This window comes from Mauremys mutica, chromosome 6 (assembly GCF_020497125.1).
Source record: "Mauremys mutica isolate MM-2020 ecotype Southern chromosome 6, ASM2049712v1, whole genome shotgun sequence".
Lineage (NCBI taxonomy): Eukaryota > Metazoa > Chordata > Testudines > Geoemydidae > Mauremys > Mauremys mutica.
This window is the reverse complement of record NC_059077.1, coordinates 125,743,377-125,759,591: the sequence shown is the minus strand read 5'-3', so window position 1 is coordinate 125,759,591 and position 16,215 is coordinate 125,743,377.

The following is a 16,215-nucleotide window of genomic DNA, read 5'->3' as shown; positions in this document are numbered from 1 at the left end:
GTTTGTGGGAGGGGGGGGGATCACCACCAGCCCTTAGGAAAGCCAGACAGCACGCCCACTAAGTCGACAACATTTGCCCACAAGCAGCAGCTCTAACTGCTCTTTGGTGTGGCTTCGACACAGATCCTGCCTGTAAATCTAGCAGGATATGCAGGTGAACCCCCCCCTCACATTTCTAGATGGGGAGCTTTTCTGCAGCGGGAGCAGTGATATTATGTAGGTTCAGTAATCTGAAACCATCTGAACTTTGAGACAGATGTTGCATTACATGCTGTAACGGCTCATTATAGCACTGTTATTATTGAACGGTAGAGCCCACAAGCTGCTCGGTGTTTTCCAGACATTCGAGAAGGCTGGTCCCTACCCCAGCAGCTCCCAGTTTCAATGCCCTGCTACAGTTTTATCACGTGTATCACTAAACCACAACTACTGGAGTGGATTCACAGAGTATTGAAAAAGCATCTATTATTATTATTATTAATTTTGCAGGAGTGCCTAGCAGTCCCAATGGAAAGCAGGGCTCCAGTATACATTGTATTTATACAGCATAAGAGACAGCAGTGTGTTCATTGCTACACACTGCTAGCCTGAGACTAGCCTGGTAAGAACACATGAAGATAGTTATGGGAAGGCTGGTTTATTGCAATTCTCCAGTCTCTGGGTCTGAGTGTGTTATGGCCTGGGTGCAGGTGACTCAGAAGGCAGCAGCAGTGCACAGCAGCCTCCCACATCCTTGCTGCCTAGTGTAAAGTCTCTGCAAGGGAACTTTTAAAATGACTGTAGAGCTGTTCTCTTAGAAACTTCTGACCATTTTCCCATCAGACAATGTTGATTCTATATGGGAATGTCCTTGTTTCACAAACATTTTGGGTGGAAACCAGGCAGGTTTCTGATAGAAACTTGTCTGGATCCCCACCTGCCCCCTTGGGCTGTCTGGCTCCTTGGCGGCCCACCAGGAGAATTTCCCAGGCTAGCTGGGTTCCTGGCTCACCAGACTGCCATCTGGCGAGAGTTGGGCAGCCATGAAGCTAGCCTGGGAAATGTTTGAAAAATTCCATTTTGGGTTTTGGGAAATAATTCTTTTTGAAAAATCTCTGTTATGTGGGCAGTTCCACCTTTTAATTCTGAATCAGAATGAAAAAAAGTTTCAGAAAGGCAAAAAATCTCACCCAGGACGGAAACGCCGGCAGAGTTTTTCTGCTTGCTTTAAAAGTTCTGACGGCAGGGCTGGCTGTCTGGGAAGGGCTGGGACGCTGCACCAAAATTTTTTTCTCTTGCCTCCCTGCTGCTTTGTTCTGGTTGTGGATGAAGCTGACAAAGAGCCCTACCCCTTCCCTTTCCCAGCTCCCTCACCTGTAGCAGAACAGCTGGGGGAGGTGGCGGAAGGCATAGTAGGAGGACAGTTGGAAGGAGAGTTGAGGAGAATGAGGAGCACACGTGGGAATTTACAATACTCTAAGTCTCTTTCAAAACCAAAACCACTCTGGTGGCTGCTCTAGGGACCACAGGAGAGAAAAATGCAGCAGGTGCCGCCTCAAAAATGGTGTCTGCCTTATTCCCTCCATGCTCCCCCCGAGCTGGTCAGCCAGCTGCCAACCTCAACTCATCATCTCCTCTCCTGCAGCTCAGGTCAGAGCAGAAAGTAGCTCCTTTCAGCAGAGCGCCCTTGTGTGCAGCGGGAGCTGCCAGGAGTGAGCGAAAGAGAGGGAGGAGTCACTGCCGGGGAGGAAGGAGCTACGTAGCTTAGTTGATAGTGCAGGTATGCCAGGTGCTATGCCTGGTGCTGCCACTGACCCGCTCTGGGACTTTAGTAACCACAGGCTTGTCTGATGGCTCCTGGTTTCCATCTCTCTTTCTCGTGTTCCCCTACCGCTTTACATCTCATCTCCCCTCCACAAACTCTGCCATCACCTCATCCCAGGAATCTCCGTCCCATCAGACACACCGTCTCCTTCCCTGCTCCACCTCCTTTGCCCAGCCTCCCTCGATTCAGCCTCCCCAGCCTCCCTTCCTCCTCAGGCGCTCGCCTTAGTCCTGTCCCCATCATCATACCAAGTGGGAGAGTGAATTAAAGTCAACTCCCCATCCAGGAATTCTTGCTGCTTAAGGATGACAGCTCTGGGAATGGTGCACGCAGACCTGGCTCTCTCTTTAAACGGTAACGCACACAGAGAGTACAGGCATCATGCGCAAGAACGATTAACAATAGTAATATTGGGTCAACTGCAACACGCGAATTGCCTTCCAGGGGTTCTGGAATGCTCACAATGACCCTTCTGTTTGTTTTATGGACAATCTGATCCATTACATGTAACTACAAATAAATTGTAACTTAACACTTTTAAAAGCAGCAAAGAGTCTTGTGGCACCTTATAGACTAACAGACATTTTGGAGCATGAGCTTTCATGGGTGAATACCCACTTCGTCGGATGCATCCGATGAAGTGGGTATTCACCCACGAAAGCTCATGCTCCAAAACGTCTGTTAGTCTATAAGGTGCCACAGGACTCTTTGCTGCTTTTACAGATCCAGACTAACACGGCTACCCCTCTGATACTTAACACTTTTAGTTTTGTATGAGAGAAAAACGACTAAAAAGGCTTTTCGGTTATATAAAACTTATGGGTTGGCCTGCTGGGATATGAGTCTTTCTTTGGTGTGCACACACTTTCTTGGTAGGAAGTCTATGTTTCTTCTGCATGAACAAACATTTTGTTGACTGTCTTTCCATAAACATCAGCTCTCCTTAATCTCAAAAGTGAAACCAAAGCTTTAAAAAACAAATACACATCCCAGGAGGAATGTAATGGAAATAAACTGCCAACAATGCACAGAATAAAGTGATGCATTATTTATACACTTGGCTATGATAACATCAATAATTTAATGACCACACATACCGGAGTATGTTTTTTTAAAGTGAATACTCACTTTTACATTGGCATTGTGCAATATCCCCAGGAATTTTAACATGACTATTTTTTAACTTCAGAGATATCTAATATTTCCTAAACAGAAAACAATCAAAAGTATATAACCAAAGTAGCTGAGAGAGAAGTACTCTATTTAGACAAAGCATCTGAGGTTTATAGCACTGAGTACAATGAGCAATTGTATTTCTTTCAGAGGAAAAGCAGAGGGATGTCTATAGGGAGACGATGCAAGAGAATTATGGGACTGTGACTTTACAACCACTCCGTTCTGAAAGTGAGAGGTTCTCCTGATGGGAAGGAGGCTTTGAGGAAAAGAAAACCTTGATAGAAGCCTGCACAGCATAGGAGCTCATCATGGGTGAAGTGGGAAGGAGAAACGCAGTAAGACAGTCCTGAAAGTGGATATGCAAATGCTATGAGGACAAAGAAACGTAAAGCTGCTCTTGCTGACGAGACTTTAAACTAGGCCTGGAAGAAAATATTCCCTTCAAACCATTTTTCAATGGAATATTAGGGTTTAACAAAAATGTCTGCTTTCCGGGAAAATTTTGAATTCTCATTGAAATATCTTTTGGCCCAAACCTGAAAACTTCCAATTTCAGGTGTGACGAAAAAAAATTGTTTTTGTTTTTGTCAAAATTATCAGTAGACCCCCCCCACTATTTTTTGACCAAGTCTACATCGAACAATAGACACTGAGTAGTGAACCAAATAAGATACTGTTTATCTGGGGTACATGAGCTAATCTGACTGTCTCCCAAGGTCCAGAGTGGGAAAACAACAAGAAGGTTGGAAAAGCAGCAGAGAAAGACATGAAATTAATCTTTCTACCATATGAGTTTCCAGGGAACTTAGAGAGACACTACACACACGCAGGGGAGAGCCCAACCTACGTCCAGATGGTGAGAGACGTTTCACTCAGCTCAAGTCTCACTGAACATCAGATTCCACATAGAACAGCAATGTCCTGAATGTGGGAAAAGAATCAGTCATTGCTCAGCATTTATCTGACACAAGAGCTGCACAGAGGAGAGGAACTGAATACACTCACCGATTGCAGGAAAAGCTTCGGATGGAGCTTGCTCATTATCAACATCAAAGAATTCCCACTGGAGAAAATCTCTGTGAATGGACTGAATGTGCTAAAACCTTCACTCAGAACTCACATCTTATGCAGCATCAGAAACAGCACACTTGAGAGGAACTCAACGGACAAGGTGAAATTCTGGCATCACTGATTGTGCCTTTGACCTCAACAAGGCCAGGATTTAACTCACTGACTTCATTTGCATCTCTTTACTTAGTAAAGCTCAGAGAATCCATGGCAGTGGCTCCATATTCAAGGATGAAAAAGCTTCTATTCCAGGTCTCAGTTTGTGTGCCAATATCCCAAAGGGCTTCAGATGCATGGTCTCTCTGGTGCCTGCTGTGGACCTTTGTAGGTTTGCTGCGCCAGGTCAAAAATGGACCCTGGTGACTCTGGTCAGCACCGCCAGTTAAAAGTCTGGTCAGTGGTGCTGCAGGGCTAGGGCAGGCTAGTCCCTACCTGTCCTGACACTGCGCTGTGGCCAGTAGGTCCAGCTCCTAGGCGGGGGGGGGGCCACAGGACTCCATGCGCTTTCCCTGCCCCGAACACCAGCTCCCCACTCCCATGGGCTGGGAACCCCATGGGAGGTGGGGTCGGGGGTGCCTGTGGGCAGGGGCAGCGCACAGAGCCCTGCAGTCCCCCGTCTAGGAGCCGGACCTGCAGCTTCCAGGGCACAGCGCAGAGCCAGGACAGGTAGAGAACCTGCCTTAGCTCCAATGCACCGCTGACCAGGAGCTGCCCAATGTAAGCCTGTGCCCCAACCCTGAGCCTCCCCACACCCGGAGCCCCTTCCTGCACCCCAAACTCCTCATCCACAGCCAGAGTCCTCACCCCTGCACCCCAACCCCCTGCCCCAGCCCAGAGCCCCTTCCCACACCCTGAACCCCTCATCCCTGGCCTGAGCGTTGCAGTGCAGATACAGTATAGACACAGCTTCACTTAACTCAGGTCCCTGAAGTCAGCCAGAAATATCCCACAATTCCATGGGACAACCTCCTTAGTCCTCTAGCCCAACAATCTGCAATCCACTCTAGTGAAAATGGAAGCCACCCCACCTTTCTAAATGGCAGCAGCTCAGGTCCACATTAACCCACTCGGCTCTGATCACGGTCGGCCAGCTCACTGGCAGAGAGCCCCGTGGGTTTGCAATGCAGAGTGAACCGATCAAGCCTTTTGCAAAGCGAGCTGCTCCACATTTCCTGTAATGTTCATGGCAGGCACCAAACTTTTCCTACAGTGTACCATGGTCCTAGGGCTAGAATGGCCCCACTTCAGGATGGGAGGGGGGCACTAGGGACTCTGGGATATGGGTACTTTGACTTAGATCTGTGCACTGCAGTGTGGATGCCAGAGCCCTGGGTTTGAGTACAGGTTAAAAAAGTCTTAATGTAAAGTTAAAATACTTTGTAAATGCTGTGACAAAGTGGTTTTTTTTAACCTTGTTATGCTGCATGTGAGTCTTACTGCCCTATACTAATACTGTGTGTACCTCAATTTCCCTCTGTACTGCACCAATGCCTAGGTGGTGGGAATTGGGTATGAGACTTTTGCTGAGGCCATTGGGGCAGGGGAGGCTGCTCCAGCTGCCTGCACGTATGTGATAGCCAGTGCCCTTCGTAAGCAGAGAACCAGGAGTGAGAGGCGACCAGGTGACACTGTGTCTGGGAAGCAGGACATAGACAGGAGAAGGAGCAACAGGCAGGCTGGAGACCAGGCAGTGGGGTCCAGGGCAGTCTGCTCTGTGGGACTGGAAGAGGAAGAATCCAGGGCATCTGGCCTGGGGTCCCCCAAGATGGACTTGGCTGAAAGTCACTGATTTCTGGGCTAAAGAGCTCTGCTCTATGCTGTGTTCCTGTCAACTAATAAATCTTCTGCTTTACAACGCGGGCTGAGTCGCTGCTGATTGCAGAGTTGGGGGGCAGGGCCCTCTGGCTTTCCCAGGAGCCCTGCTCCGGCGGACTCGCTGCAGGAAGGGCACGGGGAGGAAGGGGCTTCTGAATGCTCCGAGGTCAGACCCAGGAAGGTCGAAGCTGTGTAAGCTTCTTGCCCTGGTGACAGTCTGCTCAGAGAGGAGGCTCCCCCAGAGTCCTGACTGGCTTCATACAGAGCAGTTCCAGATCATCACGCTGGGGACTCCGTGACAGATGCTCAAGCCCAGGGTTCTCTGACACAGGTCAGCTGACTTGAGTCCCACTAACCCTGGGCTTACATTGCAGTGCAGACATACCGTAACTCTCTCAAAAGTAGGTTTTTTTTATTCCTCTGATCATCCTAGTTTCTCAATTCTGCACCTGTTCCAGTTTTATTTCACCTTTTTTATACATGGAAGACCAGAATGGCACACACGATTCCAGATGAGCTCTCTCAAATGCCTTGTGTAATGGTACTAACACCTCCTTTCCGCTGCTGGAAATACCTCGCCTGATGCATCCTAGGCCTACATTAGCTTTTTTCACAGCTGCGTCGCATTGGCAGCTCAGTCATCCTGTGATCAACCAATACAGCCAGGTCTTTCTCCTCCTCTGTCGCTTCCAACTGATACATGTCCAGTTTATGGCAAAAATTCTTGTTGTTAGTCCCTAAGTGCATGACCTTGCACTATTAAATGTCATCCCTTTCCTATAACCCCAGTTTTCAAGGGTGTCCAGATCTTCTTGCACGATATTCTGGTCCTCCTCTGTCCTGGCAATACCTCCCAACTTTGGCTCACCCACAAATTTTATTAGCCCACGCCCACTTTTTGTGCCAAGGGCATTCATGAAAATGTTAAATGGGACTGGTCCCAAGACCACTATTAACTTCCCTCCAACCTGAGACTTCACTTGTCAGTGACCCATTGTAGTCTCCCCATTCACCAGTTCCCTACCCACGTCCCTAGGCGTCAGAGCCCAGACTCCAGCCTAACCCGCAACTTCAAAGTGTTATCTATACAAGCTGTGCTATCTCAAGGCTCTCGATCCAGGTTCAGAGACTTGCTCCAAAATGCTGTGTAGACATACCCTGGCACAGGAGTTTGCCTGCATGCATCATATTGTGGAATTGGAGCCTTCATAATACAAATTAGTTACATAAACGACAAGTGGCATGTCTAATGGTATATCCCATTGTAACTGCCAATTTGCAGGCTGAACAACCTCTATGTTCAGGCTTCTCTGCTGAAGAAACTCCAGAATCATTCTGGCCATGTCTAGCGCCTGAGCAGAGAAGAATATAAAGTCATTGAATAAATTCTCAGTTGGGAATTAGTCCCTCATATATATCTTGGTGATGTCTTTCATCTTGTTTGGCTGATTTATAATGTCTTGCCATTAGAACACATTTCAAAGAAATTTAAATATATATTTTTTAAAATAGGGAAATTGGTGCAGAAACCCAGCTGTCCTCTCTCTCAATCACAGGAGATGTTTGGAGTTCAGAGGCCAAAAATACCAGAGGCATCTCATCACAAAATGTGGACTATTTTTCTTGGCAAGATGTGGTTGTCTTTCTTCACTGATCCTAAAGAGGCCATAAACTTTGCTGAAAGCCACAGCAGCTGCTCCTGCTTCTGTAATTGGATGATTTAGTAATATTGCTTTTAATATTCTGCAGGCTTTGACGAAGCTGTAATGCAATGGCAGATTGTATGTCTGCCCAGCAAAGAAAAACCCATTGCTGGCCCCTGCCAGCTGACTCGGGTCACGGGGCTGGGGCTAACGGGCTGTTTAATTGCTGCATAGACCTCTGGGGTCAGGCTGGAGCCTGAGCTCTGGGTCCCTTCCACCCCTCACGGTCTTAGAGCTTCAGTTCTCCTCTTGCAGTTCAGAGTGGTCAAAACCCTAGCCCCCCTATTTTTGTCCTATGTTAACAGGCCATAGAAGAGTTTCAGAGTAGCAGCCGTGTTAGTCTGTATCCGCAAAAAGAACAGGAGTACTTGTGGCACCTTAAAGACTAACACATTTATTTTAGCATGAGCTTTCGTGAGCTGCAGCTCCTTTCCTGACTACTGTACCCTTTCAGGAGTCCGATTTCTCTTGGATACCCCCAAGTTTCACCTCACTTAAAAACTACTTAAATCAGACAAATATACAAAAGTGTCACAGCACACTGTTACTGACAAATTGCTTACGTTCTCATTTTTACCATATGATTATAAGATAAATCAACTGGAATATAAATATTGTACTTACGCTTCAGGGTATAGTATCTAGAGCAGTATAAACAAGTCGTATGGAATTTTAGTTTGTATTGACTTCGCTAGTTCTTTTTATGTAGCCTGCGTTAAAACTAGGCAAATATCTAGATGAGCTGATGTGCCCCCTGGAAGATCTTGCATGGTTGAGAGCCACGGCCTTAGAATGTGGTGACTACTTACGACTACTCACTACAAAAGTTTTTTTTCCTCCTGCTGCTAATAGCTCACCTTAATTAATTACTCTCATTACAGTTGGTATGGCAACACCCATTTTTTCATATTCTCTGTGTATATAGATCTTCCTACTGTATTTTCCACTGCATGCATCCAATGAAGTGGGCTGTAGCCCATGAAAGCTAATGCCCACATAAATGTGTTAGTCGCTAAGGTGCCAAAGTACTCCTGTTCTTTTTGCTGATACATACTAACACGGCTACCACTCTGAAAGCTAAAATATCTGTTCAGCCTTCTATTTAGCTGTGACACTGAATAGCTTTCCCAGGCCTGAAGAGCTCTGTGTAGCTCAAAAGCTTGTCTTCCTTAGGTCTAATACAAGGAACAAGGACAGCTAGAACCAGCCCAGTTCCTACTGTATGCTATGAACAGGACCCACGTACACCCAGACCAACAGTTCCAAAGCTGCCTGAGGACTGCAGAAACCCAATTGCCATTCAAATGCAATTCAAACTCCTCTCCCTAAATGGCTCTGAAGGAAAAAAAAATCTCATCTGTATTTTCTAAAAACATTCCTAATGGAAAAGCAATAACGCTGCAATTGAAAAGCAAACTGCTGGCGAGCTCCCAACTGTAAGCAGAGGAAATAGAGAAATATGGCAGGACCTCACCTATGCGGCGAGCTTTGCCTGTCGGAATCTTAGAGGGACAGTTGAGAAGCTATGAAACTAGCCAGTAGATTTTTGTATTTACAAGACAATGCTGGAACGTGAAGCCTGACTGTGTGATGGTTAGAGAGCTCTGCAGGAGGAATTATACATACTTCATTTAATGTATGGCTCAGTAAGCATCATCGCGTTAGACGTTTCTGGGACAGACAGAGCCAACAATACCTCCTATGGCCTCCAGGCAAAAATATAAGGAGAAATTCTGAGGTCATTATGGCCAGAAGACAAGCTCTTTGCCTTTGTTTTGCTTTGAAAGAGCATACGGAAGGAAGACGATTTAAACTGAAACCTCAGAATCTGCATTGTGACAAAATGGGGGGCAAGGGAAGATCAGTAAATAATGGTCATTATAGAACCATGACTAATGTCTCCACTGACTGTTAAATGAGCAATTAACTCAGGGGGATTCACCTTTAACGGAACAAACTTAACACATGACAGCTAGAACGAGCCCAGTTTTTCCTGTAAGCTACGACCAGGACCCATGTCACTGCCTCTTCCAATAGGAAGGCTGCTCTTGCAGTTAAGGCACTAGCTTAGCACCCAGGAGATGCATACTTTTCAGTTCCCATCTCTGCTGCAGGACTTCTTGTGTGGCCTTGGGCAAGTCCTGTAACTGCTCTGTACCTCAGTTCCCCATCTGTAACACAGGGTAGTAGAGCTTCCTGTTTGTCTTGTCTGTTTAGATGGTGAGCTCGTCAGGACTAGGGTGACTAGATATTAAGGGCGAAAAATCGGGATGGGGTGGGCGGTAATTGGCACCTATATAAGACAAAGCCCCAAATATTGGGACTGTCCCTATAAAATTGGGACATCTGGTCACCCTAGTAAGGACAGAGACTGTCTCTTGTTATATGTTTGTACAGCACCTAGCACAACGGGAGGGGGGGATCTGTAATGCTTCCTCTACACCCCCTTAGGGGGGGTGCATCCCACAGTCTGGGGACCACTACTCTAGCGAGAGTGCTCAAGAGCCCTTTAGTAGCTGCCCATGCCATGGAGCTTTTGGTATTGGTGCTACAATCTGGCGTATGAGATGCAGTGCAGTCATTGCTTTCACATGTAGTCCTTGCCCCATGGTTAACTCATGTTTCTGACATCTTAAGAGTACACCACTGCAGCAGGTGGCCACACATGGACCAGTTAGAAACAAACTAGTACAGAACGTGATAAATTTTTGTTAACTCTGCACTCCTGTTTATTTTGTCCAGCTGTGCATAAATTTTCCCCATACAGTGGCGGCTCCAGGCACCAATGCTCCAAGCGCGTGCCTGGGGCGGCAAGCTGCGGGGGGGGCGCCCTGCTGGTCCCTGCGAGGGCGGCAGTCAGGCAGCCTTCAGTGGCTTGCCTGCAGGAGGTCCGCCGGTCCTGCTGAGTCAGCAACAGGTACGCCAAAGCTGCAGGACCGGCAGACTTCCCGCAGGCGCACCGCCAAAGGCTGCCGTGCTTGGGGTGGCAAAAAAGATAGAGCCGCCCCTGGTCCAGCTAGTTATTCTCCAGTGCGAACAACAAATCATTATATAGAATCATAGGACTGGAAGGGACCTCGAGAGTTCTCTAGCCCGCCCCCTGCACTCATGGCAGGACTAAGTATTAGCTAGACCATCCCTGACAGGTGTTTGGCTAATCTGCTCTTAAAAATTCCACAACCTCCCTAGGCAATTTATTCCAGTGCTTAACCACCCTGAAAGTTAGGAAGTTTTTCCTAATGTCCAACCTAAACCTCCCAGGCTGCAATTTAAGCCCATTGCTTCTTGTCCTAGCCTCATAGGATAGAACAATAATTTTCTCTCTCCTCCTTGGAACAACCTTTTATGTATTTGAAAACTGTTATCATGTCTTCTCTCAGTCTTCTCTTTTCCAGACTAAATAAACCCAATTTTTTTCGATCTTCCCTCATAGGTCATGTTTTCCAGATCTTTAATAATTTTTGTTGCTCATCTCTGGACTTTCTGTCCAGAGAAGAGCAACAATTTGATGAAGAGCAACAATTTGTCCACATATTTCCTAAAATGTGGCATCCAGAACTGTACACAATACTCCAGCTGAGGCCTAATCAGCGTGGAGTAGAGTGGAAAAATTACTTCTTGTGTCTTGCTTACAACACTCCTGCTAATACATCCCAGAATGATGTTTGCTATTTTTGCCTTATATTTAGCTTGTGATCCACTATGACCCCCAGATCCTTTTCCGCAGTACTCCTTCCTAGGCAGTCTTTTCCCATTTTGTATGTGTGCAACTGATTGTTCCTTCCTAAGTGGAGTACTTTGCATTTGTCCTTATTGAATTTCCTCATATTTACTTCAGACCATTTCTCCAGTTTGTCCAGATCATTTTGAATTTTAATCCTATCCTCCAAAGCACTTGCAACCCCTCCCAGCTTGGTATTGTCTGCAAACTTTATAAGTGCACTCTCTATGCCATTATCTAAATCATTGACGAAGATATTGAAAAGAACAGGACCCACTCATTATGCCTTTTCAGCATGACTGTGAACCTTTGATAACTACTCTCTGGGAACGGGTTTCCAACCAGTTATGCTCCCACCTCATAGTAGCTCCATCTAGGTTGCATTTCCGTAATTTGTTTATGAGACGATCATGTGAGACAGTATCAAAAGCTTTACTAAAGTCAAGATATACTATGTCTACTGCTTCCCCCCATACACAAGGTTTGTTACCCTGTCAAAGGAAGCTATCAGGTTGCTTTGACACCATTTGTTCTTGACAAATCCATACTGACTGTTACTTATCACCTTATCTTCTAGATATTTACAAACTAATTGCTTAATTATTTGCTCCATTATCTTTCTGGGTTCAAAAAATAAGCTGACTGGTCGGTAATTCTGCAGGTTGTCCTTATTTCTCTTTTTATAGATTGGCACTATATTTGCCCTGTTCCAGTCTTCTGGATTCTCTCTCGTCTTCCAGAACTTTTCAAAGATAATCACTAATGGCTCAGATATCTCCTCAGTCAGTTCCTTGAGTATTCTAGGATGCATTTAATCAGCCCTTGTGATTTGAAGAAATCTAACTTGTCTAAGTAATTGTTTTTTTCCCTATTTTAGCCTCTTCTGATCTTACCTTATTTTCACGGGCATTCACTGTTAGATGTCCAGTCGCCTCCAACCTTCATGGTGAAAACTGAAACAAAGTCATCATTAAGCACCTCTGCTACTTCCACATTTTCTGTTATTGTCTTCCCCCCTCCTGGCTTTGGAGGAATGCAATTGCACTCCAGTTCAAGGAAGTTACATCTCTTTGGGAAAGTGCCAGAGTTTGTGAGCTCTGCGAGCTAATTATACTGAAAGTAATGAGTGATTAAAATCTACTTGAGAAGCTGGCAGAGTTTGTAAACTTCACAGTTTGGATAGCTTTGGGTTTTTTACTAATTTTAATTTTTTCCTCTAATGACATAGGACATTAATTGCAAAATATTACTGTGATGCTAGGGTCTGGGAAAACATCAGTGAAGCTGGTGGGTATACCTGTTGCCCTTCGTTCAGGACAAATGTCAGATGCAATTGAACAATTTTCTGGGCTAGAAGGAGAGCCCACCCAAAACACAAGCCACATGCAAGACTGGAGTAAGAGTTGAGCCCTGCAGCCCAAACGGCTAGTGATTCACAAAATGTAAGGGACCTCAGGAGGTCATCTGGTCCAACCCTCTGCTCAAAGCAGAACCAACCCCAAGACAGATTTTTGCCCCAAATCCTGAATTGAACTCACAAGTCTGGGGTTAGCAGGCCAATGCTCAAACCACTGAGCTATCCCTTCCCCCTGGAGCAGATTGCTTCTGGGAGTCTGTGAGAGAGAGATAAAGAAACAGCCCAGAAACAGAGAAAGCAGCAGAAAGCCAAGGACAGTGGGAGAAGACTTGTAGTACAACGCTGAGTAAAAGCAGAGACTTTTGGGGTAGAGTGCTTGCTGGAAAGAGGCTTGGAACTGCAAGAGTTTTCTATACACTTTTTGTAAATAGGATTACACCGAAGAAATGCCTAACTCCATGATCCCTCTCCTCCTCCTAATGGAAACAACCTGCAAGAACTCAAATCCTGACTCACTGCTGATGTCATTGCTAATGCAAACTCAGCGCTGCCTGTGTAAAATGACCAATCATCAGAAAATTCAACTATGAAACTTCCAACCACAACCTGAGGGTGTCCCGAGTACTACTGCACATACACACCGTTTCGAATCCCAGTTCTCTGGTTAAGGATCAGATTGTGTGCGTCACTCCTGCTGAGCTGTTGGGGGACCCATGGAGCAGTATAAAACTCACAATAGCAATCCTTGTCTTCTGAGGTGGGTATGGATCTCTCCTTCCTGCTCCCCCTGCCCACCCCGGGGAGGAGACACACAACAGGGGAGGAGGCACCCCTCTCCACATCACCCTGCTCCTTGGGGGACCTTCGGCTCCATCCTAACAAGCAAGGGCAGCACTGGCACTGCCTGAGGTGCATTCTCCCTCTTGCTGCTCCTGGGGCAATGTAGCACCATGCTAGGAGCAGTGCTGTGGCTGAGAACCACCGTTTAGCCCTACATGTGAAATAAGTTTTCAGAAGTACCCAAGTTACTCAAGTGCCATTGCTTTTCAACTTAGACTACCAATCAGTTGGGTGACTAAAAATTTTACCGGTATAACCGGATGTACTCGACAGAAGACAATGTGCAGTGCAGCTCAGTCAGACTTGCTGCTAGAACCTGAGCGTGTGCACTTTCTGACTTCGGTTCATTTCAGCCACGTACCCTTAACACTGCATTCCTGGGGTGAAATCCTGCTCCACTAAAGTCAACGGGAGCTTTGCTATTCACTTAATAGACCCAGGATTTCACCCTTGGGTTCCCCCATTTAACATAGGTTAGTGAGCTGTTCACTCATATACCCTCATGTAACGAGAATGTGCAGCTCTGCTCTGCGAGGGTCTCTGCTTTCCTTTCAGTGTTCCAGATCAAAACTGTCTCTGTTATCAGGTAAAAGATTTTTTATCTAGCTGCCAATACTTCAAATTAAATCTGGGTTCCAAGAGTCAGGTTGGATACTTTTCTTCTCATGAGTCATCATCTCCAACCATGAGCTTCTGTAGACAAAATTAGGCCCACAGTTACATATGTAACCCCCATGGTCTTCCATGGGTTCATACAGATGTGACTGATTGGGACTTCGTAAACATGTCTGTTGAGGTGTCCCGTTCGGCAAACCCTACTCACACTGATTCTGATTGCTTGAGAAAGTACAGTCAATAAGAAGATCTGTGGAGTATGATGAAAGAGGGTTGCAAAATCTGGCCCCATGGAATTTAGTAACACACGATAGCCATGAAGGAACAGAATACAGCCCATACTCTGCCTTCATTGTGCTGGCCCTGCAAGAGAGCAAATTTATGGCACTGCATGCACACGGAGTGCAGAGGAGAGAACTGATACCTTTTTACATAGCCACATTGGAGAGGAGCACAATTCTTTAAGGACATTTCTTCCCAGAATGATTTCACAGTACAGCCTTGGAAACCTGCTATTTCAGGAAATATTTGGGTGCCAGCTGATAGCAAGTACATCGATTCCGGAAAAAGCCCGGTTTAAATTGATAGTGCAAGCTAGCAAATGATTCCGAGAGCTGCAGGCCTAGCGAGTTCATGCTCTTGTTCTTAGACTGGTACGTCCTGTAGGAAACACTCTGGGTTAATACTCCCTGCTTAATTTCATCCTATTTGTATTAAGATAAATGTCAAAAGGAATGGTGATGAAATGGAGAGGTTACTTTAAACGACTGCTGTTAAATTACTGCCTCGTTTGGCAATGGTGGCTGTACATAGTAATATGAGAGTAACTAAAACAGTTAAAATAACACAGGGAACAGCGAGGGCTGTTAGGAGCCACAACCAGGCTGTGCAGGGAAGGACACTGCCTGCCTGAATGGCAGGGCATGAAGGTATTATGCGGTGGCAATCCTTCTCTAGGACTTTAGGGAGGAGTGCTCCTTGCTACACATCTTTAACAGATAGGCAGTGATCCTTCTAGCACATGTAGGAGTGGAGGGCATGTCCCCATTTCTACCTCGCTGAGTGGCTAGAGCTCTGCTAGCTGCCTTTTTCCATTACTAGACTATGCCTGGTCTCCGAGTGGGCCTGCTGAGGGTGCAAGGGGGTTCCCCGTACCTCTGCTGCATTGTAACGTAACATACTGTGGGCCTGTCTTCCACTAGTGACTACCCCACATAAGGAAGCTAAATGTCTACTATAGCTAGCAGAGCAACTCCTTGTGCTTAAGGAAGCGTGGCTTATTATTGTAGTACTGCAAGGCCAAAGTTCAAACCCCACGTCTGATTAATTATAAACCTGCACACACAGAGGCATAATTTACCCCAAAGTGTACTAATGTAAGGCCCCACAAAAAAACAAACTCACCATAATAAACTATTACAGCAAACATTGCATACTTCAGAGGAACTTCATCCTTTTAAGTTGAAAGTATCACTTAAGGGACTGTTACTCTGCTCTGTTCCCCAGCGCGGGATTAAAATAGAAAAGCTACAAAAGTTGCTAGGAGAGTGATGGATAGCTCTGGAAATTGTTCCAAGTGAACCATAAAACTGTCAAATAAATGAGACATGTTAGTTATGACGGCCCCAAGCCTTCCAGAAATAAAGTAGAGCCATAATGGAAGACTGCGCTAAGGTATTAAGAATTAATTAGGGCGTATAGAATAGGAATATAAAAACATGAGCAACACATTGTAGATTTGCTGTGGGGGAGATCAAGCGAAAATACACTTCTATCAGTTTGTGACTTTGGCTTCTTATCTGATTATATGCAATACAAAAGTGCATGTCGGATGATAAATTGAGAAGAAAACATTGCTGTCCCTTCTTAAGTGAAGAACGCCAATGCCCCCTCCATTCCCTTCACAAACAATAATGCAGGGAAAGCACTTCATCTCAATTATTAAAAAGGCCTCTGGCTAGAAGAGCGTCTGCTGTGCGACATTGAAAGGTCATGTGATGGTCAGAGGAATTAATGTTGTACTTGGCACTGAGGTGATGTAAACGGCTTTGTCATGATGCTACATTTCTAATTAATTGATTAGAGCTGGGCAGACCGGTTCAGATGCAATGAGAAC